Below are 11,699 nucleotides of genomic sequence, written 5' to 3' on the forward strand. Positions count from 1 at the left end.
ATAAAGTTAACAGGAGCCTCTCTTTTAGGTGCCTCCAGAACGGGGCTCATCCAGCCTGAATGACGACTGCGTTCTCACAGTGGAAGTCCTCCAGGGAGCACCTGGCTCAAGGGATGTGCTTGAAGGATGTGTCAGAACTTTCACCAGCCACACACACCCTGCGTGTTCTCCTTCTGCCTCTCACTGTTACCAGTTGCCTTCGCGGGTGGGAAACTGAGGCATGCTGAGATTAAGTGCTTGCCCTAAAGTCATCTAGCCACTGAGTAGAGTCAAAAGACGTACCCAAGTCCAGCTGTAAAGTCTCAATTCTTTCCATTCCATCTCCTACCCAGAGAAAGCAGGTCTTTGACCCACCCAGAGCCTGGCCTTAGAATTTCAAGGAGGGAGATCACACTTTCCTAAAAGAAACTTGCATGGGCTGGTCCAGACTGATTCCACCTTGAACTCCCCACAACTGAGTCTAAGCAGATTTCGGTGCCAGACAACAGGCAGTAACAGACAGGGAAAAAAATAACCTGTTTGGTTCATTGAAGATGCTCTCTGGATCCAGGCTTGGAGGCTGTCTCTGCATCACGGGCCCTTTCTCTGTAGCTGGGAGGTCTTTCCCAGGGACTGGGTATCTTTGAAGCAAGGGTCTACTTCCCCACAATACCTCTCTAGGTCCCCTAAGTCCAGGAGGTGAGCACCCTCAACACCCACCATCAGGGATTCCCAGTCCACACAAGGTCCAAACCCCACAAGATCTGTTCTTAGACTGGCCTTTTTATTCCTCTCCCTGGAGACAAGCTTCAAAGCCTTGAGAAGCCATCTCCCCTGCATAACTCACATGGATTCCAAGCAGAGGGCGCATTAACATACTCTCAGTCATCTCTGGTGGACATCTTGACACATCCTGACATCCCAGAGGAATCCTGCTTCCTCTCAGGACAAATGACAGACAACCTGACTCTGAAGACCCCATGTGAGCTCCTAGAGAGCCACAGCACCCTGGTGTTCACAGGTGTTTCCATTCGCAGGTACTAGACAAGGGACAGGGAGGGGACATCAGACACGTGTTCCCGTTGGGAGCCCTCCTGCTTGTAGATGTGAGCACAGCTATGTTTTGAGATCACATCAGCCTCAACCCTGGTGTGTGACTCCCACTGACCTTGGGAAGGAGAGAGCCTGCCGCCTCGGGATGCCACCGTCTCCTTGTCGTAAGCAGACACGCTGTCCAACCAGCAGTCCACCCCTGCCTGTCAAGCCGCCATAGGGAAAGTGGCTCCGTCCACGCTGACAAGACAGCTTCAAACTTGACTCATTCTAATTGATTTGCTTATTTGTTTCTATTTTTAAAAACTGATACACAAACCTTCTGGCTCTGCCATACACATAGGCATGCCCGCAAGGAACCATGGTTTCTCAGAACACGGTTGGCAGCGTCTTCATATAGGTTGCTACTAGAGTAGAATGGTAGTACAAAACATCATTAAATACAAATTTCAGGCAAACAACGAATAATAGTCTAAGTATGTCCCATGCTGTGTATGGAACACACTTAACACTGTAAAATTCCATTCATTTCATTGTTGTTGGTGTTGTTGTTTTCCTGGAATTTAAAATTAACGGGGAATCCTGCCCTTGTATCCCGAACCTGGCAACCCTACCAAAGGCTGCTTATTTTAGGCACAAAGATGGGGGAGTAGGGGGATGCTGCACACCAAGGCATGCCCCCTCCCCCGACCCAGAGGCCTTCTGAGAAGTGCCTACCTCTCCTTCATTCACTGCATATCCATCCTAGGAACAACTGAGTCACCGGTGTCACTGAGGAGTAGCGTGTTGCTAAGCGCCCATCCATAGACGTCTTTCTCTCCCCTTCTCTCATCCCCATCTCTGCCATGACCTCCTCATTCTCTCTTCCTGTTTCCCATCCAGGTCACTCTGCTCTCCCCACCTCAGATGATCCTACACTGTTACATCCTAATTGGGGTCTTCCAACCTCCAATCCACTGCTGCCCTGAACAGTAACCTGCCCTGGCTCCCTGCTACCCAAGGACACAATGGTTGTTCCTTAGCTCATGTCCGATCTGCCTCCTACCCTGCTTCCCTTCCGAGTCTTCTCTCCAGCTCTCACTCCTCAACAGCTTCAGGACCTGTGCCCTCTTTTACACTCTGGAATGCCCACCCTCCTCCTCTGCACAGATAGAGCTTTACACATCCATCCTTCTCTGTACTTATTTCCCTCAGCAAAGTGTCCCTTCTGTGCCTTTATTGGCTGGTTCACTGTCTGCCTCTGTACCTTACCCCCCACTATTGTATAACAGCAGAACGAGGGCGAACCTTGTAGTTCAAGGCCTGTGACAAGTAGGGAGCTGTAAGACCTCTGCTCCAGAAATGCTGTTGAATGAACACAAGTCTTCTAGGAAGCCATTGCAGATTTCCCCCACAGCTGTTATGAGCCACGTTCAGAACCTACATAGCACAGCTAGTTAGTTACTCACTGTACTGGTCACTTCTGGGGAATCATAGAGTGTATCTTATGCTCCCACTAGACTGCAAGTTTCTGCAGGACCTCATTTAGGGCCTTCTGCGTAAATCAAATCAACTCCGCATTTCTGCAGTGCTGGGGAGCAAACCTCAGGCCTCAGATAGACCAGGATCTACTTCCTGAAGTCCGTGTTTTGAATGAAGGCATCTGTGAACACATGAACAGGTGCAGACCACTTGGCTGTGTCCCTGGGGTAACAGGAAACTGTAAGAATGTCAAGGTGCAGCACTTTCAGCATGAGCTTTAGAATAAGCCCCTGGCTCTCCCTCCAGGCTGGGCCACAGCCCCAGCTTTGTTCCCTGGTGTTGCTGAGCTTCCCTGGATCTCAACTATAAACAGCAGCCCTGCTGTTAGGAACAGGCAACACCAACTCCGACATGACCCATCCAGAGCAGTAAAAGGGGCAATGCCACCCAGTTCATGAATAGATTCCTTGTGTCCCACATGGGGCTCGGTGGAGCATAAGGGTGATGGAAATAACAAACAAGTTGGGCAGCATTTCTCATGGGTAGGTAATAGACAGATGGCCAGGCTTTTTCTAGGCCTGTCCTGGAGCATCAAAGAGACGCATGCCCACTTGATAGGCCACCGGTAGCTCTACTGTCCCAACAACATGACCACCACCTCCCCTCTGTCAGTGAACTTGGCCACTGGGGACTAAAGAGGAAAATCTCCAAGAGACACACTGTTTTCTCTCCAATACATGTTCATCCTACAAGTGTTTTGTTGTGTGATATTTTGTTTGTGTTCTGACAAATAAAGCTTGCTTGGAGTTAGAGGGCTGAGCTAGCCACTAGTTAACCATAGAGGTCTGGAGATCTGTACAGAGAGGAGACAGGAAGTGATAAGGCAGAGCAAAGAGAGGATCTAGACTTTTTTGGTTGGAGGAACCGGAGAGGTAGGAACCAACTGTGGCTTCTCCTCTGCTTCTCTGACCTTTCACTTCAATATTTCCTGCATGATGACCCACCAGGGATGGAATGCCTCTGTGTCCATTTATGTTACAGGAAGTCAAGGTCTGTAGATATGATGTAGTGTGCCCAAGGCCACAAAGTGAGTGTGTCCAGGTCTGCCCAAATCCTGCATGTTTAATCACTGACTCTTGTGACCCTAAGAGCACTTTAAATATTTATTTTTACAGTGTTGGGGATCAACCCAGAGTATTGTATATTTTAGGCAAGTTCTCTCGCACAGAGCTAAATTCACTGCCTTATATCATTAGCTTCTTATTGTGTTTGCTGCAAGAAAAGCATGTGTCTGCCAAGAGTGGTGGCATATACTTTCAATCCCAGCACTCAGAAGGCAAAGGCAGGTGGATCTCTGAGAGTTCAAGGCCAGCCTAGTCTACATTTCAAGTTTCAGGCCAGCCAGGACTACATAATGAGACTTTATCTCAAAGAAATAAAAATGTGTGTGCCTGCTGGGGAGTGGTAGGCCATGCCTTTAACCCCAGCACATAGGAGGCAGAGGCAGGAAAATCTCTGAGTTCAAGGCCAGCCTGGTCTACAGAGTGAGTTCCAGAACTGCAAAGACTACATAGAGAAACCTATCTTGGAAACAAACAAAAAAATATATGTATATATATGTATAGATATTCTTTGTGATGGTTGGTGTTGTCAACTTGACAGAATCTAGATTCACCTAGGAGATGGGCCTCTGGGCATGTTTGAGGTTGATTATCTTAATTACATTAATTAATGTGGGAAGACTTGTCTTAATTGTGGGCATAACCGTTCCCTGGGCAGGGGATCCTGGACTGTATAAAATGGAGAAAGTGAGCTGAGGACTACCATGTATCCATTGCTCTCTGCTTCTTTTTCAATTTTCTTTTATTTTATTTATGGACATTGGTGTTTTGCCTACATGTCCGTCTATGTGAACATGTCAGATCTTGTAGTTACAGACAGTTGTGAGCTGCCATGTGGGTGCTGGGATTTGAACCCGGGTCCTCTGGAAGAGCAGCTAGCTAAGCCATCTCTCCAGCCTCAGCTCTCTTCTTCTTGACCGTGGATGCAGCGTCTGCCTGCTTCAAGCTCCTTTGGCCCGACAAACTATACCTTGAACTGTAAGCAAGAATCAGTCCCCCCGCCCCAAACTTTGCTTTTGCCGAGGTAACAGAATTTTATCACAGTAACAGAAAAGCAAGTAAGACATCTCCAAGTGTGTGGCTTTAAGGAGTGGGTGGGTGAGCCTTTGATTTCGGTCCCGTGTTCATCCGGCAGCTCCTGAATGCCCGTCAGTTATATACCAGTTCCTAAGAGTCACCTCCCAGGCTGCCTCCAACAACGTGCTAGACCGGTCACCCCCTCATGAAGTTCACAGACTGGTGGGGAACCGTCATGAAGAACAACGAGCAATCTGAAGTGGTGGTGCCCAAGGCTATCCCTTACAGTCTGAAGTGATGGTGCCCAAGGCTATCCCTTACAGTCTGAAGTGATGGTGCCCAAGGCTATCCCTTAAGCCACCAGTGAAGTTCCTGGACTTTTCTACCTACCCGTGAGCAAGGTTGAGATAGAAACAAGTGAGCTGAGTTATCATGAGAGCCATCACACACACACACACACACACACACACACACACACACACACACACACACACACACAGGGGCGGGGGCGGGGACTGCTGGCTGGTGCAGTGGGTAACATTGTTTTCATGCCTCTGTTTGGTTTCTTACATGTCACAGACCACACTTTCTCTATTGTCTCTCTGTTCACCTCCCTTCCTTCCTCCGTCTCCCTGATGTGACAACTCACACGAGGAAGCCCTGGAAGAGTCGAACAGGATGAGACTTATCATTAGAAGAGCGTTGGTACCACTGAAGACAGGGCTCATTAAAACAAATAATAAAGATCCAGATGATCGCGGGGAGAGGAGGTTGTCTGGGTGCCACCGCACAAAATACTTCGTTAGCACTCCTAATTAATACTAACAACTGTCACGAAATAAAAATATCACACCCCTTAAGATCCGCCTGCCTCTCAGGCGCTGTTCTCATTGAAAAGCCCCCTGTCTGTTTCACCATGATCCCTTTCTGAAATAATTGGTGTGGTTTGATTGATAATGTGGATTCCTCTTTAAAAGAAAACACACTATTTTTCATAATCAGAGCCGGCATGCATAATGAGGAGGCTGGTGGTGCCTTCAGCATCAGGTCTGTCAGAGCGCACGGTTATTTCCATACTGATGCAAACTAAGATATTACACTCCCTCATTACGTTGACATGGTGCATCTTTCAACAGTCAGCTCCGTGCCGTACATCCCTTGCCAACAAAATTACCTTCATTTTCTCCTTTGGCTCGGCGGAGCTAGCAGTTAAAATGTGCCCTAACAAGCTAATCAACTAATTTTTAGAATATGTTGGAACCGTTTAATATTCTAAGAGAAAACAAGAAAAAGTTGCTAATGGGTCTGCAGGCATAAACAGAAATAAATAGACAACTGGTTCAGTGAGCATTTGAATACTTAAGTTTGAGCCAGTCGTGGGGAAATTCATTTTGCAAGTCAAAAAAGCAGTATCTATTTGTATCCATAAGCCAAACAACCTCATTTACTCGTACATACTTGAGGAGATAACCTTGGTGTAAAGGCAGCAAGGAGAAAAGGATCTTTCCAAGAGCTGGGTGCTCACTGGGAGGAGCTGAGCTCAGCAGGCTGGGTCTGGCCTCTAAGCTCTGCCTGAAACAATACTGGGCTGTAGCCAGGGTGCCCCAAGAGTGATCCCAATGCCTCCCCTAGAGAAGATCAATGATGTCTCCTGTAGGAGAGTTACCAGTGAAGAGGCTTGGGACTAGCTGTTGGGGCCCCACTTGGGGCAGCCTTAGATGGGCTGAGAGGACTACCTGGGTCTAGACACACCTGGGGTTGAATCCAGAGCCGTTAGCATCTCACCGGCTGGTTGGCCCCATTGTGACACATCCTCAACACTCAGGGAGAGGCTACCCTTCTAGGGCTGGAGAGCAGGTGAAGTGTGGTGAGTAAGAAAGGCTGGATCCAGCAACTGTTATTAGTCAGGGTTCTCAAGAGGAACAGAACTGATAGTATAGAATAGATAAAGGGGCCAGATTTATTAAAGTAGCTGAAAGGCTGTGGTCCAGCTCATCCAAGAATCCAGTAGTTGTTTAGTTCACAAGACAGGATGTCTCAGATGGTCTTCAGTATACATCAGAATCCCAAAGAAGTAGGCTCCAATACCAGTGAAAGAAGGGACTTGCCAGTGAGAGGGAGCATAAGCATTTACATAGGCTGCCACCAGGAGGTGTGGCCCAGATTTAAAGTAGATCTTCCCAACTCTAAAGATCCAGATTTAAGGTGGGTCTTCTCACTTCAAACGATTTTTAAGCAAACTCCCTCACAGGTGTACCCAGATGCTTAGAATTGAGTTAATTCCAGGTGTAGTCAAATTGACAACCAAGAATAGCCTTCACAGGGTTGTGTGATAGGTTCCTCCCAGAGAGAGAAGGGCAGTTCACACTACTGAAATAATACTTAGAAAACTCACAAGGCTCAGAAGGATCATGAAACCTACAAGATTCTTAAGAACAGGAGACAATTGCTGGGGAGAGGAGACTCGTCTGTAGAGCTGCCTGTGGGTTGGGCAGGAAGTTCTGTGGGTGCAGCTTTTGTGAGCTGTCACCATGTGGAGGTGGCTTTTTTTGTGATACAGCTGTCTTGGAGTCACCCCACGCTTCAGTAAGTGACCCCCTCACTCTAACTCATACAGTTATTTAAGTAACTGTCCCAAGCTCATTAGTTCACTAATAATAGACTTGGAATCACATCTTTGGTCTGTCTTTAGTGCCTCAGGTAGGGTGAATAATGACATCTCTCCCCCACAAAGTCATTCAACAGCATGCAAAGCCTGCTTATGCAAAGTCCTCCTCCAGTGGCACCCCAACAGTCTGCTCCCCAGGAAAAACCTGCTCTCCTGCAATCCTCAAGCACGTCCATGAAATCCTACTACCTACCTTTGCTCACACATGCTCTCCTCCCTCACCATCTGACCCCTTCCTAAATTCTTCCCTTCTAGGTCTTTATCAAAAAGGTCCCCCAAAGCTCCCTGATTCCTACTTCACACTTGCCAAAGGCACAGTCTCCCCAGGCTCTGCAGATCATAGCAGCAAGAGTGTGTGTTGAGCCTCAAGAGTGAAGTAGTCTTGTTTACTAGATGTTAGTGTCAAGCATGACGCCTGGCACACAGCAAATCCATTAGCACACAGCTAATGTTTGCTCGCTGGACAAATAAATGGATGAATGAATGCACAGATGAATGAATGAAGTGACAGTGTTTTATCGACATGTTTTTGAGACAGAATATCACTATATAGCGCTGGCTTGGCTAGAACTCACGATGCAGATCAGGCTACACCTCAAACCCATAGAGATACATCTGTCTCTACTTTCCAAGTGCTGGGATTAAAGGCATGCATGACCATGCCTACCATTTGATTGACATTTTTACTATGGCTTCCCTCATATGCACCGGCTGGCAGTCACTGTGTGGTTTTCTCTCACTGTCTTTAGAAGGCACACACCTTTAATCCCAGCACTCAGGAGGCAAAGGCAGGTGGATCACTGTGATTTTAAGGCCAACCTGGTCTACAGAATGAGTTCCAGGATATCTAGGGCTGTTACATAGAGAAACCCTGTCTCCAAAAACTGAGAGAGAGAGAAAGAGAGAGAGAGAGAGAGAGAGAGAGAGAGAGAGAGAGAGAGAGAGAGAGAGAAGGCCATGCACCATCACCATTTTGGGCGCATATTCTATTCCAAGAGCCTAATATACTCCCCTTTTCCACTGAGTCTTAAACACTACTGGAACACAAGTCACACTGAGACGCATTGCCTGCCTAAGGGCAGCACTCCACTTGAGCAGTGACCCCCACCACGCCAGTCGGAACAATAGGTCAGCCCGTGTCAGACACACCCAGCAGCAGAGCTCAGATTTCCACTTTCCAAACTGGGAAACAGATGTTCCTTGAGGCTGAACAAGTCTCACAAGCAATAAGCTGGAGCAGCCAGGACCTAGAAGGGTCTTAGTATATTTGCTTGCCTGTGCACCATGGCACACCTCTAAAATCTGCACACAGCTCCTGAATATCTATTCCATGCCATGGAGGGAGGAGGAGCCCCAGAGGCAGGCATGAGCCTGATGTGTTCGGAGAGAGCCGGGTTGAAGCAAGATCTTAGGGAGATAGAAGATGAGTAATGGGGAGGAATCCAAGCTGCCTTTTGGATCAGAGGACTTTCAGGAGATCTGCATAATTTATTTCCTCCTGAAAGCCATCTTCCACATGTATAAATACAGCCATGAATTTTCCTCTTCTGAAGAAAACCAATGGGCAGAACTTGCTAACCCCAAACTCACGGTCAAGGAGGACTCAGAACATCGCTCATCAAAAGAACAATGGCCTGAGCTAATCACAGCCACCATGGCTATGACCACGGACACTGCTAAAGCCATGCAGCACATCGTTGCCAACAATCAGCTGGACAGAGAGGAAAAAGAAAGAGGTGGGAAGCCAGCTCGGAGTGGGAGAAGGGAAGGAGAAGGAAAAGAGGAAACTGAGTCTTCTTCCCTCAACAGTGCAAGCCTGTCTCCTCTCAGCCCCACATGGTCACAGGGAGTTGCTGTGAAAGTTCCACGATGTGACTGAGAACGCAGAATGCCATCCCGTCCCTCACTTACTATGACACAGAAGCATCAACTTACTTTTGCTTTTTCTGATACCTTAAAAATATTTTTAAAGTATTTTCAGAGCCAAGCATCAGTTTTCTGGAAAGGAAAACCTAAGAAGTTGTTAATAAATAGACTAAAATTGCATCAAGAGGTCAGCAAGCCACAGAAGCTGCGTTAGCTGGAGCCCAGCAAACAGACTTTCAAATGTTATGGAATGCACCTGCAATGTTACAGACACAGAAAACACGTATGTCATCGTGGCCAGCTTGCTCCTTCCTTTGTGTACGCATGACCTCAGATATCCACGTGTGGGTGGTTGTCATGGAAACAATAGCTCACCCTCTGGACCTGGAAGACAAAATGGTCCCAGGCATCTGAGCCACCAGATGGGTGGATGAGAGCCAAGGGAGGCAGAAACTAGGTAGAGACAGCTCAGCTCATGGTGCTCACCAGGACACACCTTTCCTGGGCCAGCCTAAACCCTCAGGAAGTTCCCAGTCCAGAAAGAAAATGTAGACTTCCAGCTGGGTGCTGAGGGAATGATCCAATCACTCAAGGCAGTGGGGCTCAACTTCAGAATTTTGTTTGGCTGCAGTAGTGAATGAAAGAGGATGGAGGGAAAGGAGGGGGAGAGGACAAGATCACCAAATAACCTCAATATAAAAACTGTACTGATTTTGTGTGCTGATGAGATTATTTTCAGAATCAAAACTTCTTTGAGATTTCGTCTTACACCCATCAGAATGGCGAAGATCAAAAAAAAAACAAGTGACAGCTCATACTGGTGAGGGTGTGGAGCAAGGGGAACACTCCTCCTTTGCCGGTGGGAGTGCAAACCCACACAGTCACTATGGAAATCAATGTGGCAGTTCCTCAGGAAGACGGGAATTGATCTACCTCAAGATCTAGCTCTACCACTCTTGGGCATATACCCAAAGGATGCTTCATCCTACCACAGAGACACCTGCTCAGTCATGTTCATTGCTGCTCTATTCGTAATAGTCGGAAATTGGAAACAACCTAGCTGTCTCTCAACAGAAGAATGAATAGAGAAAATGTGGTACCTATACACAATGGAGTATTATTCAGCCATTTTAAAAAATGAAATCATGAAATTCTTAGGAAATGGATAGAACTAGAAAAAAATCATCCTGAGTGAGGTAACCCAGACCCAGAAAGACAAATATGGTATGTACTCACTTATAAGTGTATAGTAACTGTTAAGTCAATGATAACCAAGCCACAGTCTGTAGAACCACAGATAGAGAGTAGGTATAGGACTTTCCCGTCTTTTGTTTGTTTTGGCCAATTCCAATGTATTAGTTTTTGTTTTATATTTTTATTATATTATATTTTTATCCTTTAGAAGACTGTTTGTTACTTTTTGTTTGTTTGTTTTTGTTTTTTAAGACAGAGTTTCTCTGTGTAGTCCTGGCTGTCCTGGAACTTGCTCTGTAGACCAGGCTGACCTCGAACTCACAGAGCTCTGCCTGCCTCTGCCTCCTGAGTGCTGAGATTAAAGTCATGTGCCACTATGCCTGGCCAAATGTTTGTTTTCTAGTGAAAACAGAAAGGGGGTGGATCCAGATGTAAGGGGAGGGTGTGAGGAATTGGGAGGAGTAGAGGGAGGGGACATCATAATCAGTATATCTTATGTAAGGAAAAAAATCTATTTTTGATAAAAGGAACAAGAGATTTCTTGCAGAGTTTTAAAATACTTGTGTAAATTATTTTATCTTGTTTTATGTGTATGGGTGTTTTGCCTGCATATTTGCATGTACCTTGTGTACATAGAAGCCAGAAGAGGGCATCAGAGATCCTGGAACTGTAGTTACAGTTATCAGCTGCCCTGTGAGTGCTGGGAATTGAACCAGGGTCTTCTGGAAGAGCAGCCAGTTCTCTTGACTGCTGAGCCATTTCCCCAGCCCCTTATACTTTTAAAGGCACAGTGTGTAAGTGGGTGTGGCAGTACACATTTACAATCCCAGATCCCAGGAGACTAAGACAGGAGAATCTCTAGTTCAAGGCCAACCTGAACTACACAGTGAATTCCAAGCTATCCTGGGCTACATAGTGAAACTCCAAAAAAAATAAATGGACATTAAAAGTGCAGGTAGTAGCCCTCTGAAGGGCTAGTGTGTGTGCAGCAGGTCTGCTTCTGGGGTCTCTTATCATGGTTCAATTCTTGGTGTATGCTGGATAGCATGGCTAAATCTTAATTAGCATCAATAGCAAATTTTCATGATGCATGCTTCATGTGATTTTCTTAAATTTTGTAAAGCTCAGGTATTGGTGGGCCAAGAATTATTATAGAATAACAACATGGTTATAGGGAAAGAATCCCCAGGTTCATTATCACCCAGTTCCTGACTGTGCAACCACCAGCCACCCAGCCTGTCCTTGGTAATAAAGCAGAGATACGCTCAAATTGCCCCCACTCTCAGCATCAAAGCCACATATGTGCCGCTGTATGGTTGTCTTTCCAGATAACTGAAAGA

The sequence above is a fragment of the Peromyscus californicus genome, unplaced genomic scaffold (assembly GCF_007827085.1).
Source record: "Peromyscus californicus insignis strain IS unplaced genomic scaffold, ASM782708v3 Scaffold_4__1_contigs__length_199733344, whole genome shotgun sequence".
NCBI lineage: Eukaryota > Metazoa > Chordata > Mammalia > Rodentia > Cricetidae > Peromyscus > Peromyscus californicus.